This window comes from Rutilus rutilus (assembly GCF_951802725.1).
Source record: "Rutilus rutilus genome assembly, chromosome: 18".
NCBI classification, from domain to species: domain Eukaryota; kingdom Metazoa; phylum Chordata; class Actinopteri; order Cypriniformes; family Leuciscidae; genus Rutilus; species Rutilus rutilus.
This window is the reverse complement of record NC_140231.1, coordinates 31,723,970-31,731,693: the sequence shown is the minus strand read 5'-3', so window position 1 is coordinate 31,731,693 and position 7,724 is coordinate 31,723,970. Positions and strand designations below refer to the sequence as shown.

Sequence of the window (7,724 nt, the reverse complement as noted above, 5' to 3'; positions counted from 1 at the left end):
TCAGAAACTGCCCAAGCTGTTATAACATAGTATAATGTTACATACCACAGTTAAAAGTATTTTATTTTATTATTTTGATATTATATGATATTTTATTATATGATCAAGAATAAAGGTTTAAATATGTATTATTATTTTTTGTTAAATCACATAAAATGATTTGTTGTATCATTGAGTAATTTATTTTTTCTAAAAACATCAAATCTAATTTTTTTAAACACAACTGGGCTAAATAAAAAAAATCAAACATTTATCAAATAAAAATAAAATAGAAAAAAAATAAAAAACGTATATTAACAAAACCTCGTTATTCTATAAGCGTCTCAGGATTGTTGATCGCTCTCTCTCTCTCTCTCTCGCTCGCTCGCTCGCTCGCTCTCTCTCTCTCTCTCTCTCTCTCTCTCTCTCTCTCACACACACACACACACACACACAAACACAAACATTGCTGAGAGGGAGAAGCGCGTCAGGTCACGGCATCAGCTCTCACAAACTCTTTAAACTTTAAACGTTTAACCCGCGCGCGGAGGACCGGAACCCTTCCTTCTTCTTCACGCGCCCGGGTGAGTGTCTGTGCGGGATTCAGTCGCAGTGTGTGTGTGTCGGTGTGTATGTGTGTGTCCAGGTTTTGAGGATTGTTGTTCTCCGGTTTCTATGGACTCTGGTCTCGAGAGGTTTTAGGACTTTGAGCTGCACTTGTTCCTCCGCGGCTGGATCATTAACAGCAGGTTTCTTCCTCCTCTATACGACACAACACTCCACTTTCACCGCATATCGCTGTTTGTTCGCGTTTAGTGGCGGGTTAGTTTAGTGTTTCTTTGTATTTGGTTCAGAAACAACCGAACAAAAGGAAAGTATTTGCTCTTTTTAAAATATCAAATGCTCATTGGCTGACAGCGACTCTGTCTGTCGTCTTCTGTCGCTCCCTTTTAATTGTTTGTTTGCATACGTTAATTCAAACTGGGTTAACCTGCACGTTTAGTGCTGTTTAGTTCAGTTTAATTGTGTGTTTTTCTTTATGTTAGTCTGGCATTTTAGGGTCACGTAGAGGTCTGCAGTCAAACTCGCATAAATTATCCCAGACTTTTCATCTAAACAACAAAAGAGTCTTTAGCTCAAATGAGACCACAACAGATTTTTTTTCTTTGTGCTTTTTTTTTTTAGTTGAGAACTAGTCAAGGTTGTGTTTAGTTGTACAAACTTCCTATATAATCAATGCAAATGTATTTGGTGACGACGTGAGCATCAAAATCTAAGTTAAAGTTTGTGTGAGGTGAAGTTTTAATCACCCTTTTGTTGTTTTGTAGTTTAATTTAAATGGTCATGTGTTATGAATGATATGCATGGAAATATTAGTGCAATTTTACATGCAGTCTCTCAGTTAATAATATGAGTTTATAATTGCATGTAGTTTAAACATTAAAGTATTTTTCGACACAGTTAATGTATCTTTTTCAGTTTGTTTCTGTTGCATGTGCTCATTTTTAAACTGCATAAATCTTCATGTAGTTTTTAAAACATGTTTGGAGACTCTTTGGTCTCTCAGAGCAGGGGCCTGAAGCCTGGCTAAAATAGCAGCAAGGTAAAAGTGTCTGCTAAGTGGGAGAATATAGCTTGACACGAACTGTTGGCTGTCAGCGGAGGGTTATCATTCAGACAATGCCTTCGTGTCCATGACCTCTTGACCCCTAATGCCTAAAAACTGACCCTTGAAACGATAGAATTTATTCTTTGCTTCAGCGACTACTTGGTCTTTTGCTGTTAAACGTGTAAAAGCACATGATACTGTTATTAAAAGATAAAAAGGATTCTTGTTGCTAGAACTAAATCTTAAGTTTAGCATCAGGTTGATTTGTTTTCCCATCAATCTAGAGTTGGGTTATGTTCAGAATAGCATACCCTACTTCTTGTACTTGTGTACATTTATTCATTTAGCAGTATTTATACAGTATGCATAAGTCTAACTTTATCTGCATACATACAGTATATACTCACATATGGCAATAGTAGCCTATATATATAGCAAGATCACAACAGTTTGATTGTTTATATCATATCTGATAAATGCAACTATGAATAAGGCATGAAAATATTAATATTAACATCAACATCAGGATTTTCTGTAAAGCTGCTTTGAAACCATGTCATGAGGTCATGTGACAACAATGTAGCTTACTATTATTTGAAATGCCTGTGTGCTGTTTCACACACTACTTTTTAAAAATAGTAGGCCGTGTGTACACACACAGCGCAGTAAGCTAGTATTTTATTCTGAATATAGCCTTGAACTTTGCATGTGCTGTGATAATTAGAGCAGATGCCGGTACTCGCCGATGGGTTCGCTGATGTTAAATTAGTCCCTCAGGACATTTTTAATGAGGTAATGATCTTATGAGTGGGTCACATACCGTATGTTAATCTGAACATGGATTGTGCCGATAGTCCAGCCAGACAATGACCCGCCTTCATGGTTGAACACGATAGAATCATGTAACCCGGATGAGTTGGCGCCGGGTCAGACCGGTACCCAATATCCCTGTGAACCGAACACCAGTGGCCCGTCGATGAACAGAACCGGCCTTTCAGAACAAAACCTATGAGATTCAGACTAATTTCCATTCAAGTGTTGTTTTAAAGGGATAGTTCACCTTTTCAGCATATCATTTCAATGATTAATTTAAATTTTTGGGTGAACGGACTCTTTAATGACTTGAATTTGGACAGATGGATTCATCCTGAATTAAAAATCAATGCAGCGATTGACCTTTAGACTTGCTTTGAAGCGATAGCAGGGGTCTCTCATTAGTAAGCTAGTGTAATGCGACCTGATCCGAACCCTACGTCGATGCCCTAACCGCTCTCCGACCCTTGTTTTAATGCTCCGTCCACATTGTGGATGCTGAAAAAGACTCGTCCACGGCACATAATGTTCCTTCACTCTAAGAAACCGCACAAAAGTGCCACTCTTGAGTCTGTGAGCCGAACACAGTCGTGCTTTGTGTCCCTCTGCCAACATCCCTCCATCTCCCAGAGGAGTGTGGAGAGAAGGATCTGGACTGATAGGAGGACGCCTTGCAAAATTAAAGAATTAGTTTTGTATAATGCATTGAGTGTTGTTGTGGGGAGCAGTGCTATTTTAGCATTATTTATATACTCTTATAATGTATGTTCATATTTTGAATTAGCTTCTATTTTTATATTTTCAGGTTTCAAATGTAATTTTACTTTAAGTTTAGTAATTTTCGGTATAGTATGGAATATCGGTGTCGGTGTAGTATCGAATATCGACTCCATATCGGTGTCGGCCGATATATGATCAGTTTTAATGTTATCGTTATCGGTCCGATAAGAGAATTTGTCCAATATATTAAAGCTGATAGTGATAAATAATGGATTATTTCCTTCAGCTGAGACACTTCAGACATTCAACATGATGGTTTTAAATCGCTTGAAATATGATTGGAATAACTTTAAAAGGAAAATGCAGTTAAGTGCAACATGTGCAGCGCAAGTCTGTCATATCGGCTACATAATTGCAATCAGGTTCTCAAAAATTATATAAAAATTTGGAGTTAGATTTATTGGTCAATATATTGGTTATCAGCTTTCATATCGAAAGTGTTATCGGTATCGGCCAACATTTTTATATCTGTGCACCCCTAAATTTTTTTATTTTTTTATTTCAGCTTTAGTATTTTAGTACTTTAACTTAGACTTTTCTGCCGAGATAACATTTCTCATTTTTGTTAGAAAATGTTTTCAAGTATGTTTATACATGTATATCATGAAGTAACACTACATAACTTGCAGCTATTATTGCAAAATATAAGTTCACTGTAAAAAAAAAAGATTAAAAAAAGTCATGGTTAAAGAAAAAAGAAAAAACACTGCCAGCTGTGGTTGCCAGAATAATTCTGAAAAAACATATACAGAACAACATGTAGATTTTACGTTTTAAAACTGTAATTTACACACACACACACACAAAAAACATTTTAAACCGGTAAATCCAACAGCATATCTACAACTGATAACAAAAAAAAAACTAAGAAGAAACATAATAAATACAATTAAAAATCACCAAATGAGGCAACTTGGTATACAGCCTTTCACTGTAAATTATAAGATGATTTGTTCTTTATACTTCAAAAAATGGTACGTTTAATAGTCTTTCACTGTAAAATGACACAAAATGTAAGGTTAGATCTATTTTAGTACTAAATAAATGTTTTCTGTGTTGAATATATGTTAAAAATGTAAGTTATTCCTGTGATGCAAAGCTGATTTTTCTTCAGGGTCACATGATCCTTCAGAAATCATTCTAATATGATGAACATTTCTTCTCATTATCAGTGTTGAACAGTTGTGCTGCTTCATATTTTCGTGGAATCCGAGATACATTTTTTCAGGATTTTTGGATGAATAGAAAGAAATTTATTTGAAATAGAATATTTTGTGACATTATTTACTGTCATTGTCAAACATGTCTGTAAATAAAGAGGGCCATGAGCTATTCAAGTCATTTGATGAAATATCATAAAGACAATTTTTTTGCTTATTTTTTCACAACAACATGCATTTATGAATCATTCACAGTGAAACCAGAAACATAAATAAATGGGGTAAATTTGGATTTCAAGTTGACTTCACGGAGAGTCAAAAGACTCATGTGGGATGGTCGACTCGTTTTTAACCTCGGATAATTAAACCAGGCTCATTCCAGAGATAATCGATTTATTGGCTGATGGGAAGGCCATTCTGCTGTTTGGAAGCGTCTCCCTGAATGGATTCATTGTGTCGGATTGACTTGATTTCTCTTGCGTGCCACGAGTTATCGGACACGGGTGTCGTTTCAGACCAGATAACACTAACGCCATGCAGCAAAAAAACAAATTCTTCCTTGGGAAACGATAATGATTAATCCCTATTTGCATTCACAGCAGTGTTCTCAATTTTATACATGTTTTTTTTATTAAATGCAAATGTTTTCTGGGTGGTTTAGGGAGTGAAACAAGAATTTTCCGAGATTAAATATTTCTGAAGGGAGTGTTTGAGAAGACACAAACAGTTATGTGGAGGAGAAGAGCAGTCAGCGCTTTAAAAGTGCAAATTACATTGTGTTCAATCAAGACTGAGGCCATATTCTACATCCCTGTAGCATTTTACTTTTCTCCCTGAAGCTAGTCAAGGTCTCTTGCACCAAAACAGTCGTAATTTAGTTTAACGTGATCATTTTCCGCCCTCTCTCTGACCTTCTCAACTCGCAAGCTCTATTCCAGCTCATACTCTAAACACAGCTCTCAAATCTCATTTGCACTTACTTTCAGTGAATTACATTGATCAAATATGTCATATTGTGATCATGCACAGAGTGATTGTGAATTTGCATAAATGCAGGTCAGATTTTAAAGGAACACACCGACTTTTTGGGACTTTAGCTTATTCACCGTATCCCCCAGAGTTAGATAAGTCCATACACACCCTTCTCATCTCCGTGCGTGCCGTAACTCTGTCTGACGCACCCACCGCTAGCCTAGCTTAGCACAAAGACTGGAGGTAAATGACTCCAGCTAGCATACTGCTCCCAATAAGTGACAAAATAACACCAACATTTTCCTACGGTTAGAAGATGGCTGTGTCTCATGTGACCTTGTTATTTGTACACGCTGTGACTATGCAAATCACAACATGTAAATAGCAAAATGTTGGTGTTATTTTGTCACTTATTGGGAGCAGTATGCTAGCTGGAGCCGTTTACCTCCAGTCTTTGTGCTAAGCTAGGCTAGCGGTGGGTGCGTCAGACAGAGTTACGGCACGCACGGAGATGAGAAGGGTGTGTATGGACTTATCTAACTCTGGGGGATACGGTGAATAAGTCCCAAAAAGTTGGCGTGTTCCTTTAAAACTGTGGTGGAGGGAAAAATATACAGAAAATAATGTAAAGGCTCTTCCTCAAATGAAACTCTTAAATGCCTTCAGAAGACTTGGAATATAATATTTTATTGAAGCTCTTTTGAAGGAAATACTGTTCCAGTGTTCCTACCTCAAACATTCATGTTTCATTCAACGCGTTACTTGCCATTTCTTTGTGATTATTCATGAAATTTACCTGCAATTTGTGAGCGAAAATGGTTTCAAAGTAAATACTACATCAGAATTTTTTGCTCAGTGTAGTGCACGCCTCATTTGGAGTTTTTAATGGTACTTTTATCATTTTTATTAATATAATAATTTGTTGTCCTTTTAGGAGTTTTACAGCACCAGAAGGAGCTTTGAATTGTGACTGTTAGAGTATGTGTACAAACTACAAACTCTTATTTGAAAAGACCTGTTTTTCATCAAATTTGGCGAAAGCTTTGGCAGGATCTGTATCTGTGCTTCTGTTTTACGAGAATCCTGTGACTCTCTGATTGTGTGAAACCATGTGTGATGATGTTCCCGTAAACACACACTCAAACACAAACAACATCTACCCTGCACTGACTCAGGGTCATTCAGGCTGATCGGGGTTCATCGTGTTCTTTAGTGTTACATTGTAACATTATCCAGGGTTTTGTTGAGTGCAACATCCTTAAAGTGCCCCTATTATGATCTTTTGAAGTTTGATCATTTTGTTTTGTAGGCAAGGCAAGTTTATTTATATAGCACATTTCATACACTATGGAAATTCAAAGTGCTTCACAAAATAAAAACAAGGAAAATTAAAACAGTTATAAAAGAAATGAAAAGAGATATATGGAACAGTTATAAAATCAATTAAAAGAGTAAAAAGATGATACATGGATAAACTTCTCATCTGGCAAAACATCGGTGTATCGTATTTTTCACAGCTCCAGAGTGTCAGTCTGTGGTGTTCTTTGCAGTCTCCTACAACAGGTTTACATGCATCCAAGGTCAAAAAACACTTTATTTTTCTAGCATCAGCTCTTTTCTCACAGTGTCTGAAAAGGTTAAATTGAAGATTCACACTTTAAACCACTCCTTTCCATGAGCCTGCTCTGCTCTGATTGGTCAGATGGCCCAGTCTGTTGTGATTGCTCTGCTCTGATTGGTCAGATGGCCCAGTCTGTTGTGATTGGTCTACTCTGCTCTGATTGGTCAGATGGCCCAGTCTGTTGTGATTGGTCTACTCTGCTCTGATTGGTCAGATGGCCCAGTCTGTTGTGATTGGTCTACTCTGCTCTGATTGGTCAGACGGGGCAGTCTGTTGTGATTGGTCTGCTCTGCTCTGATTGGTCAGACGAACCAGTCTCTATCACAACTCAAAGCTTCCCAGTCCATTCAACACATTTTTGTAGTTTTGCAGCTTTGTACTTCTCAATAAGATGTCTATTGTTTGGACTCAGGAGGCTTATTTTATTGCAGAGCTGATGTAATTTCAGTGGTACACCAATCTCTTTAAAACCACAATCTGTGTTCGATCTTCCAGAAAGGTAGTTTCGTAGAGCGAAGTTATTAATTCAAACCGAGCCAGCAGGTACAAAGAAAGACAAGCTAATTAAATTTGTGGAATGATTGGCGTGTAGATGAGAATCACAGTTAAACTAATGAACATGCACCATTTATTAATTTATTTTTCAATGCATGACTTTTTGTCATTCTTTCATAATTCCCCCGAATTATCTGATGTAAAGCAACATAACAATCTTTGCAATTAAAAAGGCTTTGAATTTGATGAAATCCAAAAGATGCACGATATAGAAATTTGATTGATAACCATTTAT

At 36.8% G+C, this 7,724-nt stretch overlaps 1 protein-coding gene across 5 annotated transcripts in view; it reads left to right on the top strand.

Annotated features, from left to right (window-relative positions):
- Positions 1-432: 432 nt before the first annotated feature.
- The window catches only part of sema4d (sema domain, immunoglobulin domain (Ig), transmembrane domain (TM) and short cytoplasmic domain, (semaphorin) 4D), a 60,010-nt gene continuing 52,718 nt past the window's right edge, over positions 433-7,724 (top strand). For 2 of the 5 annotated variants that reach the window (XM_084386383.1, XM_084386378.1), the window contains exon 1: positions 445-563. The gene's annotated coding sequence lies outside the window, so the exon portion shown is untranslated. Of the gene's footprint in view, positions 729-7,724 lie in introns of all 5 variants that reach the window. The other 3 variants (XM_084386381.1, XM_084386382.1, XM_084386379.1) reach the window with 3 other exon arrangements.